This window comes from Rhodnius prolixus, unplaced genomic scaffold, assembly GCF_049639745.1.
Source record: "Rhodnius prolixus isolate KJV_2025 unplaced genomic scaffold, Rpr scaffold_5, whole genome shotgun sequence".
NCBI classification, from domain to species: Eukaryota; Metazoa; Arthropoda; class Insecta; order Hemiptera; family Reduviidae; genus Rhodnius; species Rhodnius prolixus.
In genome coordinates, this window is record NW_027411624.1 from 40,278,981 (window position 1) to 40,294,977 (window position 15,997).

The 15,997-nt window shown below is 30.3% G+C and overlaps 2 long non-coding RNA genes across 2 annotated transcripts; one reads left to right on the plus strand and one right to left on the minus strand.

Moving 5' to 3' along the window:
• Positions 1-1,802: 1,802 nt before the first annotated feature.
• Positions 1,803-6,295, plus strand: LOC141458356 (uncharacterized). Its single transcript, XR_012460898.1, has 5 exons — positions 1,803-2,063; positions 2,148-2,288; positions 2,796-2,902; positions 3,996-4,149; positions 4,739-6,295. It is a non-coding gene; the product is annotated as an uncharacterized lncRNA (long non-coding RNA).
• Positions 6,232-13,357, minus strand: LOC141458357 (uncharacterized). The gene is made up of 3 exons (XR_012460899.1): positions 13,133-13,357; positions 6,768-6,950; positions 6,232-6,365 (listed from the first exon to the last, which is right to left on the minus strand). It is a non-coding gene; the product is annotated as an uncharacterized lncRNA (long non-coding RNA).
• Between the last annotated feature and the right edge of the window lie 2,640 nt (positions 13,358-15,997).

The following is a 15,997-nucleotide window of genomic DNA, read 5'->3' on the forward strand; positions in this document are numbered from 1 at the left end:
TTTAATATATTAATATTGTATGTATGTGATTGAAGTTTTTTCCCTATATGGAATAAAAAAAAAAAAAAAAAAAAAAAATGCGTTATTTGTAGTTTATATGGTAATGATTTAAAATAATAAATATTAGACTACAAGGTTGTCTTTGTTATTTCATATATTCAGGAATCTAAATTAAAACTGTCCGGTAGGACAGTTGTATAAGGGTTGATCGTCAAAAAGTGCAAGAAAAAGCGTAACGTTGAAAAACACCCAACTTTGACAATTTTTTTCTCTTTTTCTATAAAAGATAAAATTCTCAAAATTTTCTTCATAATATAGGAAAAATCCTCCTTTATAACTGTAATTTTTTGCAACAACCCAAATCTTTATTAACTAATATTGTAGACTCTACAATTTAGAAAATATTTCCACAGCCATTACTTTTTTTTTGATGAACGATTCATTTGATCCAAATAAGAAATATTAATGGCCAACTTCAGTCATATTTTTTTCAGTAATTTATTTTTATTTTTTGCCAAGTTTTCGATCTAGGGGCTAGTTCATTTTCAGTGCTTATACTCGTCAACAGTTATAATTTGTTTAACATTATTTATGTACATTGAAGGTTGATTGTATTCGGTCCTCTTTAATAATACTGTAATACTTAATACAGTTTAAGTATTCTAAACTAAAAAAATGTAAAATTATAATTGTTAATTATGTATAAGCCCTAAAGATGATGACCTAAGTAGGTCGAAAGCTTGGCAAAAAACAAAAAAGAAGTTATGATTGAAATTAGTAATAATCTTACTTCTCTTTTGCTATTTAAAAATAAAAATCATTTTAGACAGCTCTATGTTTTTTTAATTATTACTCACAGCATTTTTACTTATTTTTTATCTTCCACATGTACACTCTCATGACTCTGGCGACCACTAGAGTATGTGAATACTTTAAAAGTCATTCTATTGAAAAAAATAAAAATGATTAAAGAACGGGTATTCACGAGCTTGTTCCTGTAATGTTGTAAGTTTTTAATATTTTACTATTTACGCAATATTTGTAAATCAAATATTATCACTTATTTATCATTATTTAATTTTACAGCAATTTATTTTAATGTTTACAATATTTCCCAGGTAAATGAATGTGACTGTGTCTTATACTTAAATAAAGCTAATAACGACGGTCGAAAACCAAAACCATCATAACAAATTAATTTTTGAAATTATTTAAAGAATATTACTCTTTTATCGGGAACAGTAATAGTAAAACTTAAATTTTCGGTATCGAGCTGAGTGAAGTTTTTAGTAAGTTGTAAAGTGATATAGTCATCCGATAAAAGTTTGACAGCAGTGCACCTTTGAGCCAATCTATTTATCACCTTCAATGTATTTTAATATTAGCATACAGTAATTGCAGTAGATTGAAGTATTAATGTTGATTGATGGATACAATGGATTAGCATGGCTGAGTATTACAACGTTACATGTGTTGACAACCTTTTACACTACATCTACAACTTATAAAAATCGTTAGTTTTTATTGATCTACTTACAGAAATTTAAGTTACGTTACTTTCAAATAGCGGAATATCAAAACATCTTATGGAGATTTATTAAGTATTTTCCTCGCTTGTTGTACCATAAGATAGTTTCATAAGATTGGTGCTTCTATTATATGTAGCTTATGAAGAGAGTGGAATTTATAAATATATTCATTTGGTATTTGCTCTATTTAAATTAAAGAATAAATCAGAAATTGAAGTTCTTATATTTAAATTAAGCAATTGGGCAACCTTATGAGAAATTCTATACATTCTATTCTTACTTTAAAATGGAAAAAAATAGACGTATTAACTTCATGCCAGTACTATCTAGCGACAATAGCTTAAACTAGAAAGATGTAATTACATAGGATCTAGTTCCAGTGTTCACCGCTAGGTAGCATGAACATGTACTTTGTCACTATTAAAATAAGCATTAAATAACCTCCTAACAAAACAACTGTCCGCCCAGTCTGTGAGGTAAAAAAGCTTTATTTATTAAATGTTCTTTACCCACGTTGATAAACATTTTATAAAGGTCAGTATTCCTCTAAAGAAAAATCAGTTTTTAAAATTCACTCTTTACCTCTTAATTTGATGTTTTTTTCTTTATGATTGATAGTTTTAAGTTGATGCTGCTGTAACTAAGTCAGTGAGAACTTTACATACCTTAGAAAACTGATTGTATTATCTATATGCATTAAGCGACAACTTCTTAAGAATGTACAAAACTTGTTTTTGCATCATTAAGGACTTCTTGCAGGTAAGCAACATTTTTTGTGTATACTTTTATTTTTAATTGCGAGTTGATGTGATTAAAAGTGTTTATGAAACTGACATGTTTCCAAGACAGATGCATTTTAAGTATATGCATGTAATTTTAAAAAGTTGATTTAGTCTTCATTATTTTGTTTCATAAAAATGTTTCATCGGTATTAAGTTGGTAGATTTAGTTCGTAACATGTTAATAATTTTTGGTCGTCTTTATTACTGCAAAAGTAAATTGCTAATTATGATTTGTATATGGGAATTATGAACTTCCACGTAAATATTCACATTGATCTCATTTAAAGAGAAGAGTAATCCATGATTTAGATTAATAATGTGAAGTTTAATAACGTACTAGTATTATGGACCTTGGATTTTGCAAAGTTCGCACCAGTAGTTTTCAAGTCTAACTTATTGAAAATTGATTTTTTTTCTAAATATTTGTAAATTACAATGAAAACCATTTTATAAATAGTTTATATAATTTTTATTTTTGTTCTAGTGTTCTTTCCATATTCTAATGGTAATTCTGAACTAGTTCAATACAAACAAATGGCTGGGTTGATGACATTTTATCCAGTGAAACACATTTTAACTTCTATAGCAACAGTAAGTACATGTTTTCAGCTTACAGCATGTTGTTTCTCAGTTAAGATATTATGTTGTATTATCCAAAGATAAATAATAAGTAATAGATTAGATACCTAATAAGTGCAATGATTTCCCTAAATTCAAACTATCCAGAAGTACATGAACTAAGATTTACGTCTTTTTTTTTAAAAAAAAAAAAAGTGCATGTGCTACCACTTTTAATGATTCTCTATCATCTTAGGGCTGTTCAGTGATCAACTTGGTTTACTGAAGTGAATCATTAAATGATGTACAGATTTCACTTTCATAATATTTAATTATATAATTAATCTTTTTACTTCTTCAAAACTGAAGTTTTTGCAACAATTAAGTCAAGTATCTGAAGTAGACAGATCGGGCGTGTTGTCTTCCGCTATTATAATAATAAATCTTTATTTATAATTACATTAATTAGGCAAAAATTACTTCTTGGTATAATGAATGTACGTAAAGTCACTGTGTTGGTTGTGCAACGGTTACAGAGTGGATAAATGAACTCATATACAATACTTATATTCAAATTATCGTCCAAATTGAATCCAAGCACTCTATAATGACTATAATATTCACTATTAATTAATTAAATCGTCAACGAACTTGTTTTTAAACCGTGTCTCTAAACATATTCGAATATTCTGGAAAATGCCATCCCACTCAGACACATTATTAAGTGAAAGCACAGTTTCCATATTTAGACTGTTCAATACTTTTTTAATATAGTTAAATCCGCTACTATAATCCATTTTATTATTTTGAAGGAGTCATTTCATAAATTATACATGTAATTCTTGTATCTTTATTCCAATCTCATTTGTTAAAAGATTATTCTTTAAATCATCATTGAAGTTGAAATATGGCTCATGTTTTTGGAGACTGAAATGATAAAAAAGGGAGAAAAACTGTTTTCAAAAACTGTACACTGGTAATATGTCTGAAATTGGCGATAGTTTTTCTTCCAATTATAATTGATGTTAATTTCTATAATTAAAATAAATAATAATTTCTATTATATCAAAGATTTGATTCTGAATAATCGCCTAATTAATGTATTTCACGAAATTTTAAATTGCAGATATATTAAAATGTGTACAGAAAATTCAAAGTTGTAAAAAAGCAATAACTGCAGTTAGGAGCTCTCTATTGGCAAGAACGTTAACTACTCAGCCATCTGTAGTTCTCAAGTCTTCCACTAGATCGCTTAGGTGTATTGATGGCTTTAGTTCCATGTATGACAGTTAATTTAATTATTATTTTTTGTATTAGATTAGAGTATAATTATATAACTAATTAATGTAACGGCAAACTAATTATTGAATAATTAGAGAATAATAATTAGTTTCAAATAATAAGTTGAGTTTGGGTTGATTTTTTGTTCTTTTAAATCAAAAGAATAAGTTTTTGTTTTATTTATTAATGATTTAGAGTTGCCCTAATTCTCGGCTAACCCTGTAATATGTAGTATGGTTTTATTCATACTTGTCGTAAGTGATTCAATCAGTAAGTATTTTTATTGATGTTTGTAAGTGGTAAATGACTAACTTATCTACCCTAGCAAGTAGTGCCGACAACCTTTCAAAAAGTTATTTTAAACGTTTCCCAGACAGGAAAACATTACTAAAAGAGGTTTGAATAACGAATAATTTTTCCCCATTAATTGTTATCCACATTTAAAAAGAAAATAAAATTATATTGTTGATTCGCAGTAACCGTTGGACTCTTCTTCACATCCAGTAGCACATCTGTACTAAATTTAAACTAAATACAATAATAAACTCAATTAACTCTGTATTATATGGAATAATGTTTGTATTGCAGGTTAAAAACACTGGAGTTGTGGTGATGCTGCCTTTTTGTTAAAGACAAAAAACATTCGATTATAGTGGAATTATAAAATTCATTATGATTCAATATTTTAAATTTATTTTATTATGAATCAATTATTTTTTTTTAAATGTATGCTTTTGATGTCATTATTTAGTTAATTGTAAGATTTATGCTAGTTTAGTTGCAAATTTTGTCTTTAAAAAAAAAAAATGCATAATTTTTAATAATACAATAAGAAAAACTTAAATAAACTGTAATTTAAACATTTTTCTATTAATTTACCTATATTTTATGTTAATTTATTATTTTTATTAATTCTGTGAAAAAATTAGTAGGTAACGGATTTATTTTAATTTAAAAATTGTTCAAGCTCAAATATAACTTTTTCTAGGGCAGGTGCTGCTTTCTGGTAGCTAATCACAAACTAACACTGTTTTGTATTTCATTGTTTTTTTAATTAATCATACGTTTTAAACGTTTTTTAATATTTAAATAATTATAATTACATGGTTTTATGTTATTATTAATAGATTTTATTAAAAAGAAGCTGCAATAAGTTGTATTCGCTGGAAAAAAAACAATAAATAAAAGTTCCTTCGATAGGGGCCATTTTGACTTGGCTTTTATAAAGCAAAGTTAAATTCGCAGGGAGCGGAGGGTGGGGCGTTTATATTTTATTAATTTGTACCATCTGCTCACTGCCGCCACTCTGATTATTCTTTTTATTACATTTGTACCCCTCACTGATTTCAAACTTACACATTATCTATACTCTTCAACAAAACATTTATCATATTTTATTTTCAAATAAGTTTGACATATATTTGGAAAGTTCGACTACAAGAGCAGTTGCGGTCTCCACCATCTAGATGATCATTTTTCAATTTAACATATTTATTTTCAAACATTTCAGACATATTTAAAAGAGACCGACGACAGAGTATCCTCTCTCCTTGAAGTCTCAGAAGATACTAAAGGAAATTTATTACAGTTTTATATTTAAAAGTCCAGTTAGTTTTGCCCTCTGGTGGCGCTTTTTAAAACTATTATTTTTGGAGACCGACGGAATGTCCTCTTCCCTTAGACTCATAGATGATACTGAAGAAAATTTACTGTTCTATATATAGAGGTCCAGTTAGTGCTGTTACCTAGTGGCGCTTTTTGAAAGTACTATTATTACTTTTTTTTAGTAAGTGCTGTTACCTAGTGGCCATTTTTCAAACTATTTCTTTTTTTATTCTATTTATATTTCTTTCCAACCTCATTTAGTTGATTTTTGTTTTTTCTATTTTGGCATTTTAATCACTTTTAATATTTTTTATATAAATATAATTTAAAACAATTAGATTAGGACAAAATAGGTAAATAAATGAAGACTTTTCTAAATTAATGAGTTTTCATTTTATTGTTAGCAAACTTAAAATAACATTACAGCTAATTAGATTCAAAATTACAATACAATTACATTTTACAATTGTGTATTCGTTTTTATAACTCATTTATTAAATAAACGTTTTGTATTTTTCTATTGGATAGATGTACTACAATGTATTTTTAATTTTGGCAAAATTTGATGAGACGTTTTGCAGGCACTACTCCAGTATTCGCTGTTTTAATTCTGAAATCAACATTATTCAATTAAAAAAAATGTTTAATTTCTAGTTTTAAGAAGCTTTTTTACTATTATACATATTTACTGCTGTAAAAATTAAAAACAAATGTAGTTAATAATAAATTTGTATTTCTATCTGAATGAATACTAAACAGCACCTAACACCAGTGTCTAAACTGTCAGGGCAGAAGACACAACACTTCGATGTAACAATGTAAAAAATATTATGACTGCTAATAAGTAAGTATAAGCCCTGAAGATGGCCTAGTCTCTAAGTTGAAAGCTTCGCAAAATAATTAATAAAGATTATTGGCAATAATCTTTCTCCCTTTAGGATTAATGGATCAGTTGACAATATCAATCGATCAATTAACAATACTTTAATTATCAATAAGAGATAATACTAACTGAATTACAGCTCTACAAGAATGTGTGGTAGATGTTCTAAATTCCTTTTAATGAGCAGAATGTAGAAGTGGATGCGAATCACCTCAACTTAAGTTGGGAAGTGCTGCTAGATGTAAAGAAGGGTCCTCCAAGGCTAACTGCGTGCCGGCGAACGGCTAAAAAGGGCCGAGGGACGAAGGCACTCTATAAAGGAAAAAAGAGAACTAAATTAAAAACATGGTACACTTACTAATAAACACAAATAGTTCTTATCATTAATCTTGAAAACTATTTTTGTGAGCAATTTTGTTATTGCGACTTAGCAGACTATGAATGAAGTTGAAGTATGGCTCTCCACAAGAGTCAATTACAATCATATTTCTTTACGATTAGACTGCACATTAAAACAAAACCGTAGTTGGTTAATAATAAATTTTTACCCCTTTATGAATTAATTCTAAACAGCACCCGATTGCCCAATATTCCCAGTATCTAAACTAAACCAGGAACTAATTCCCAGTAATTAATTCCAGTATCTAAACAGTCAGGACAGAAGACACAATAATCTTAGATGGAACAATGTATCAACACATATAATTGATTTATTGATTAATTGATTATTATTGCTAATTTGGCTTTAACCACTGATATACAATATCTTATCTATTTTGCACTATTTACAGCAATCATTATTTATAAACATCAATTTACTTTTCATTCTACTCTAAATTACAGCGGAATTAAAACAGAGAAATAATTTGGGCACTTCATTCATTCAGCCGGATATTTTCTATTATTATAATTATCATTATAAATTGCATGCCGCCCAAGAAACTAGAGGAATACTTTTCTCCTAAGGCTTCACGTCAGGAAGGTATTAAGAGAACTAGAAGTTCTCCTGAGCTGAATCGAAGTGTTAGTAAGAAGCCTTTTCTTCTCGAGGATACAATGAGCTCTACTTCTGGTAATTGTGAAGCTGACAATCGCTCATCGAGTCAACTAATGAAGCTTATATCAGAGATGAACGAGAAACTATCAATTTTGCCTTCTTTGGCAACTAAAGAAGATATTCAACCTATATTAGAGGAACTAAATTCTCTTAAAGAAGAAAATAGGTGTTTACGTAATGACATTGAAACTCTAAAAAAAGCTAACCTGAGAAATGAAAAACTTGTGGAGGACTTAGAACTGAAATTTCGTTCCAATAACCTGATATTCCGAGGATTAAAAAGTTCCGACAACGAGTTCAATAAAACTGTTGTTGATTTCTGCCAGGAAATTTTAAAGGTAGAAATAAATCCCAACTGTATAAATGTACTTCCTCTAGGTCCCAGAGATGCTGCGAACAAACCTTTATTGGGGAATTTCTTGCGTCATCAAGACAAAACAGCTATCATGGGAAAACTAAAAATGCTAAAAAATACTGGCTTTACAGTGCATCAAGATTTTCCAGAAAGTGTGAGGAAGAAGAGATCAAAGCTTCTGCTTTTGAAGAAAGAAATTTCAAGAATAAAGCCAAGTTTAAGGATGACAATGAGGGCAGATACTCTAATTTTACAAGGGCACAAGTTTAACTGGTGCGATATAACCGGGCTTCGCTCTTATTCTGGCGAGGATGGTCTTAAGAAGTTAAATGACCTTTTGAATTGGGATTTATCTCAATTTGTTAACGCTCTGCGCTCTAATTCTCTTCCTAAGGACTATTTCTCTTCTGCTCAACAACCTCAACACTGCGGGATGGCAGATCTTCCAAGATTATCCTGAGAGAACACCGTCTGCCAGAAGTTTTCCCCAATCGAGACAGGTACTTTTTTAAATTGTATTAAAGTGTTATCATATAACATTGCTGGTTTGAAAAGCAAAGTGAATAATGATTTATTTTTAAATTTTGTAAAGAATTATGATATTTTTTTTCTGTTTGAAACATTCTTGTTGGAGGGCAAGTGTTCGTCTTACAGCCGATTTTTCTGCGAGTATAATTTGAGTTGGGTTCCTGCTTTTAGGTCCTTTAATAAGGGACGAGCAAGTGGAGGGGCGTTGTATGGAATTAAAAAAACATTTTCTTCGGATTTTATTTGTTTCTCTAAATTAGAAAATGGAGTAATAATATGTGTTAAGTGTCCGGATCGGAATTTTGTTATAATTCCCACTTACTTAGGTTGTGCAACTTGGGATGAGGATTTTCTTAAATTATCACATTATCTTGAAGATTCTCCAAATGTCTCGGTCATGCTGATTGGGGATTTTAACGCGCGGATCGCAGATCAACAGCTACTGCCTGAGGAATTACTTATTGATAATATTTACTGCAGCCGCGCTCGAAATTCTAAAGATTTAATATGTAATAATAAAGGTCATAAGCTGTTGGACTTATGTGATAGTTTAGGCTTAATTTTTCTGAATGGTAGATTTCCAGGGGATGCGGAAGGGGAATTTACATTTGTGGGGGGTATGGGAAGCTCAGTGATTGACTTTTGTTGTGTTTCCTTAGAACTTATTCCTGTGGTTACTTCTTTTTCAGTTCAATGCGAAACCTTTTCTGATCACTTCCCTATAACCTGTAGCATATCGCTGAGTTATAAGTGTAAAAGTAAGGGTACAGTTCTTCCGCTATGCTCCAGATTGTTTTGGCATAATGCCAACTTAGATTCCTATAAAAATTCTCTGAAAAATCTCACCCTAAATCTTGTTGAATCTTCAAATGACACCCAGGGATTTGTAAACTCTTTAACGAGTTTAATTCAAAAAGCCTATCCCTTACATAGTTCTCGAATAAATATACAGTCAATTAGACGCAAACCTTGGTTTGAATTTTGCTGTTTTCGAGAAAGAGGGAAAGTATTTAATTTGTTAAATTTATATCGTAAAACTAACTCCACTCTTGCTAAGGAAGCGTACTGTAAGGCGAAAGCGAACTTTAAGTTGTTGTGTAAGGAAAAGAAAAATGAATTTTATGCTTCTATAAATTATCAATTGAAATCAGTCAAAGATACTAAGCAGTTATGGCATTTGATTAATCACATTAGGGGTGCAAATTTTAAAGTTAATAATGATATCGCGCTGAGTGAGTGGGCTGCCCATTTCCGATCGTTACTGAATCCTGTCCCTCATCCTTCACCAACCTTGTATGCTGAGCCTTGTTTAAGCAACTTAATTTTGGATGCACCTTTTTCTAATGAAGAGTTGGACATGGTCTTAGCTAACCTAAAGGACAATAAGGCCCCAGGATATGACAGGATCAGCTATGAATTTTATAAAAATGCTCCTTCCTCCTTTCATCAAAAATTGCTGTCGCTGTACAACTATATATTCGAGACTGGGTCAGTTCCTCCTTCTTTTGCTAGGTCCCTTATTTTGCCGTTGTATAAACATGGAGATATCAACGATGTGTCTAACTATAGAGGAATATCGTTTCTGGATTCTATATCCAAAATTTTTTCTGGACTGTTGTTAAGGCGGTTTGAATCGTTCATTACCAGTTACAATTTATTAACTGAATGTCAAGCTGGATTTAGGCGTGGTTACTCCACAATAGACAACCTTTTTATCTTAGTTAATCTTATTAAACTAACGTTTTCACAACCCAAGAAAAAGCTATATTGCTTTTTTGTGGACTTCAAAGCCGCCTTTGACTGTGTACACCAACCGTCTTTATTTTATAAACTTTATAATTTAGGTGTGTCCACTAAGTTTATTAAAATACTGCAAAATTTGTATCTAGCCTCTCAGTCTGCAGTAATAGGAAGAGATGGAGTATCAGAATTTTTCCCTGTAAGTAGTGGAGTCAGGCAGGGTTGCTTGCTTAGCCCTATTATGTTTTCGGTATTTATAGACGATTTACCTCTGTTCCTTGAGGGTGGAGTTCGAGTTGGTGATGCCAAAATAAATGTTTTAATGTATGCTGACGACATTGTCCTGATAGCAGACACCCCCCTCCTCCTACAGAGAAATATAAATATATTAGAGAGCTACTGTGATCAATGGAATTTATCCCTTAATCTCAGTAAGTCCAAAGTTTTAGTGTTTCGAAAGGGAGGTCGTTTGGCGGCACGGGAACGTTGGCAGTATAAAGGTAAGGTAATTGAAAGGGTAAAAAGATACAAATATTTGGGAGTTACTTTATCTAGTCAGCTCTCTTTTCAAGAACATCTTAAAGAAAAAATCTCTACCGCTAAACTTGGTATTAATACAGTTTGGACTAAGTTAATTTCGCAAAATGAAGTTCCAATTCATGTTAAGTTTCAGGTTTTCAAGTCTGTATCCCGTTCTATTGCCTGTTTTGGCGCCCAAGTTTGGGGTCATGAAAGGTTCGAATTGCTGGAAAAATTTCAGCGTTATTTTATCAAAAAAATATTTCTTCTTCCAGCCTTTACTCCCAACTTCATGCTCCATATTGAGACCTCTCTAGATCCAGTGTTTTTGCATACTCTGAGGCTTCATATAAATTATTGCCTTCGTACTTTGGATCTCCCTTCTCATCGTTTGCCCAAGGTGGTGGCTCAGGAGGTGGTACGACAGAGGGTTTCGTGGTTCTCGTCTTGGATCTTATTGTGCCAAAGGTATGCGGTCAACTTTGACTCTCAACTGACGAATAAGCTATTATGGCGTGGGCAGCTCGATGATCTGCTTTCAGCAATAAAATCGTCTTACATCGCAGATTCTCTTAGTCGTGCAAAGAGTTCTGAACAGTTTCTATTGTATAGAGCTCTTATGGAGGTTGAGGAGGAGCCCAGAAGATTTTGCGCGCCTCACTCTGATGTCAATATGAATTTGTCCGATTTGAGTCTATTGCTGAAAATTAAGGGTGAACTTTTGAAGCTAAATTCGGTTCCTTGTATAGAGAGGGATTATCAGGAGGAATTATGTAATATGTGTTTTTTCAGTAAAGAAAATCTTCATCACTTTTTAGTAGAATGTCCCGCTCTAAGTGATTTGAGAAAACGGTTCCTTGGTAGTGCCACTCTTCAAGGGAGTGACATAGTGCAGATGTTATCCTCCAAGTCGTGTAAACCTTTGCTTGAATATACTCGTAGGGCTATGGTTTTGAGGAAAAACTTGACCTCCTAATACTTCTCATGTTTATAACTTAAGTTATAAAGTTCATTTATTTACTAATATTTTCACTTCCTTATTTATATTTTAAGCACTTCATATAACTTCAAATTATTTCTATCTTTCTTGTATTTAATCTCTTATTTAAATTATTTACCTCCCAGTAAAGATCACATATGTATCTGATAATTATTTACACTATTCTTTATTTAAAATCCAGTATTTAATTTTAGTTAATTTTATTGAGCAGAGTAATAATTTTTTATTGTGAAACAATTAATTTTTTCTTTTACTTTGACATTAATTGAGTTAATCTTGTTGAGATAATTTGTTATTTCAATGTCTAGCAAACTCTGGCAGACGGCGTTAGCCATGCCTATTAATACTGTTATAATTTTCTTTATTTTTGTATTTTTTGTACTTTTGTATTTTGTAAATAATATAATTGCATGAGCCCTGAAGATGTCCTAGTCCCAGGACGAAAGGTTGACAAAAAATAAAAAAATAATGACTGAAATTGGCAATTATTTCTGTAATACACATATGATGAATTAAATAAATTAAACGTTATGTTTCAAATAATACATAGAAGGTGAATAAAGATTAATATAACTTTAAGGGGGCATTAATACAAAAAGCAGTTCATTCATTCAAAGCAAAAGCTCTATCCATCAGAACACGTTTTAGAAATTTATGAATTTGAAACATATTACTGTGATATCGCTTATCAGATTTGAAAATTTTATTTGAAAGTTTATGTTACATTTTACCATGTTTCATCTATTAGTTGTGTCTAGCCCTGTCAATGTTGTAATGAAATCCTGGAAAGAGATTACCAAAAATATAATTATTTTATTTCCTTATCATAACAGAGGAAGCTTTTAATAACTAAAACAGGAGTTCCATTTAATATCCTTTCATAGAAATTATTAACAATCGCAGGATGTAATTTTTAACGTTTCCTGTACTCTTCTAATGTATCATTTTATTTAAAGCCAACCTGAATTCATTGCCGACCACTAAGAACATCCGCATAAATGTAAATATTGCAATTTATCAGCAATTATTATAAGAACTACTTCTGAAAAATTAGAAGCTTGAATTTTCTTTGAAGTAACCCTAAATGGAGAAGGTAGAAAAACAGTTGACATTGAGTGGTTTAGGTTTAGAATTCAGCAACTAAAAATCTCTGAAAATCCACTTTCTCCCACCTCTATAATTTTTACAACCATAATTTGACAAATCTTCTGGATAGATAGGCACGATAGATTAATGGCATTATTTCTGAAAGTACACACAATAATTACAATTTATGAATTACGCATTTTACTCACATGGATATATCCGTCAGCCAGGAAAATTTGCTGAAAAGTAAAATTACATCTCTTGAGTTTACTAAGAAATAAATTAATACAAAATAAAAATAACTATACCTACCATAAAGCTAACAAAACAAAAGCTGTTTAATTTCTAAGGAACATAAATGCAATGAAAAACTCTTATGAGGAGATGAAAAAGAAAGAAACAGAAATTAGTTAATATTTGAAATGGCACTACAAACTTCCCATAATTCTCCACAATTTTTCCCAGACTTTATCATTTAGAATTTGAATTACTACTTCTTGTGTCTGGTTAGTCTTATTGAAAACGGACTTTCTAAATTCATTCAACAGCGGGCAGCTTGCTATGAAGTGGTTTGTATCTTCATTCTGGTTTAAATCACACAGAGAGCACCGTTATTCTTTATTTACCATATGTCTTACAATTCAAATTCAGTAGATCGCCTCTACACTTCATTACATTTAAATTTGTACTCAGGTAATTAACATTATTATTCAATTGACTGTAAAGACCGTGATAAATGCCTTTTGTTCTTCGTTCAATACAAGACTTGTTATACCTGAAAGCGAACCTTGCTACTACAGTTGTATTTACAAATTCCTTCATTTTTCCTGGATGCGCGACAAGTTACGAGAGGGGTTATATTCTCTAGTTATGTAGGTGTTCCCAGTTCTATTTTATCCTATTTAACTATTTTATTTTTCATTAATTCCATCATTATAACAAATCTTCTTGATAACTCAGAAGTTTTATTAAAGCTTTGGTTCCATTAAAATATCTGTAAATAAACAAGGTGGTAAAATATTGTGTTCCAGAACATTTGGTTCTTCAAGAATTCTTTGAACAAATCTAATAAAACATTTAGCGAGATGACTCTATACTGTGTAACTCCAGATTTTATTAAATATAAGTATTCTATCAAATAGAACATTCATTTTTATTGAAATCGATTAGAGAATTGATTTTTGAGGCATACCTTACACATAGGATTAAATAAATCGATATTTGTTTAAAATTCACGATTTTTATTTAAATATGTTTAAAACATATTTAACCCTATAGAACTTACAATAAGAAGATTTTGGTAAAGCTTACAATTTGTCGTTAAATACGAATACAAAGAAATGATTCAATCTTAGAACAATAATAGCTTTTTTTTTTACTATTGTTACAAATATAATTCACAAATTCATCTTTGCTTTTAAGCTCAGTTTGATTTTGTTTGATGATGAACCATCAAATTGAAGCTATTTTGGTTAAAAAGATGAACCAGAGTTGAGCGGAGAACACTGTCTCCCTCTTTTCCACCAAACTTTACAAGTATAAATAAAAAATAACAAATTTACATAGAATTCGTAACTATTATGAAATTTTATTAGATATTAGACTGCTTACTGTTCTTGTAGATGATGGTAGATCACATAATTGGAAGGTATTTGGAACGAAATGAGATCCCTGATTCTCATTTCTTTGTAGGTATATTAATATTCAGGATTCTGGATGGTATATTATTGTTAAACATACATTAATTTGCTCTAAAATAGCTATATTTATCAATCAGAAAAGTAAATATTGAACGTATGTATTGAGTATTGGTTTTTGAGCTATCTTAGTGAACGGAACATCACATTTAGGGTCTTAACTGTTCTTAAGCTTAATATAACATGTATAAACCATGTACATCACAAAAGTAAAACCTAAATTTAGTTTTTTTAATTAATATTAACCAATAGAAAAGAAACTGACTGAGTGCACTTGCAGGTAAAAGGAAGAATGGGCAAAAGGCTGATCTGAGTTATTTAAAAAATGGCTCACAGGTAAAAATCTCTGCCTAAACTTAACCATTATTCTTTAATAAGATGCAAAATTCAATTATAATGCGTAAACGATCAGTAATTGCGATCTAAAATTTCATTATGAAAGAACATTGACGTAACTAGGTTTTCCACTCTAAGGCTGACATATGAAACAATTTCAGTGCAAGATTAAGATCTTACCACTGATGTAGAATTACAGGCAATGAAGATTTTATACAAATATTAACTTAAAAGGTGAAATTATTTCATAGGTTCGTGGAAAATTGCCTGGTATATGGGTAGGTCATAGGTTAAGTAGTTATTACGGATTTTCTTAAAAACGGCTTCAAAGATTTTGTTCAAACTTTGTGTGCTTCTTATTAAGGCATTATTACATAAATTATATTGAGAACCGTATTCCGAAATCTAATTTTGAGACCACTTTTGGAGTACACCTTCAGCCCTAGGTCTAACTCGTAAACTAGCATTTAAATAAAATATTAAGTTTTACCACTAATTTATTATTAAACATTACCTATTATTTTATTAAAATTCCAAATTTCAAGAAAATCTATCGAGCAGATTTTCAAGAATTAGCAAAAGAAGGTCAGAAGTACAGGAGCTCATTTTTGCCCTAAAAAACAATTTCTAGTGGAAAATAAATTTTTAACAATTTAATTCAATTTAATAATTTAATATTCTCTCATTTTTTAAAAGAAAATAATTAGTATTATTAATTTTTAATTGGAACTACTTTTTGTATTCTTCCGCAGCACCACGTGCTTACGAGTGACGTCATAAAGTAGTCCCAAAATAATTATTTAAAAAAAGACTTTAAAACAATTATTACTGTGGGAAAATCATTTTTTTATCTAAATTAACTTGTTATTAATCCATTTTAAACAGAATTATGCTTAAATTTGATTTTATAAAAAATCCAAGTTCAAATATGGCGACTAACGGATTTTTGCTCAGTCAGTTGCCATTGTGCTCCCGACCAGTGAACATCTATGCTGTTCATGTAAGTAAGATTTTATTATTTTTTCAATTAAATTCAATCAA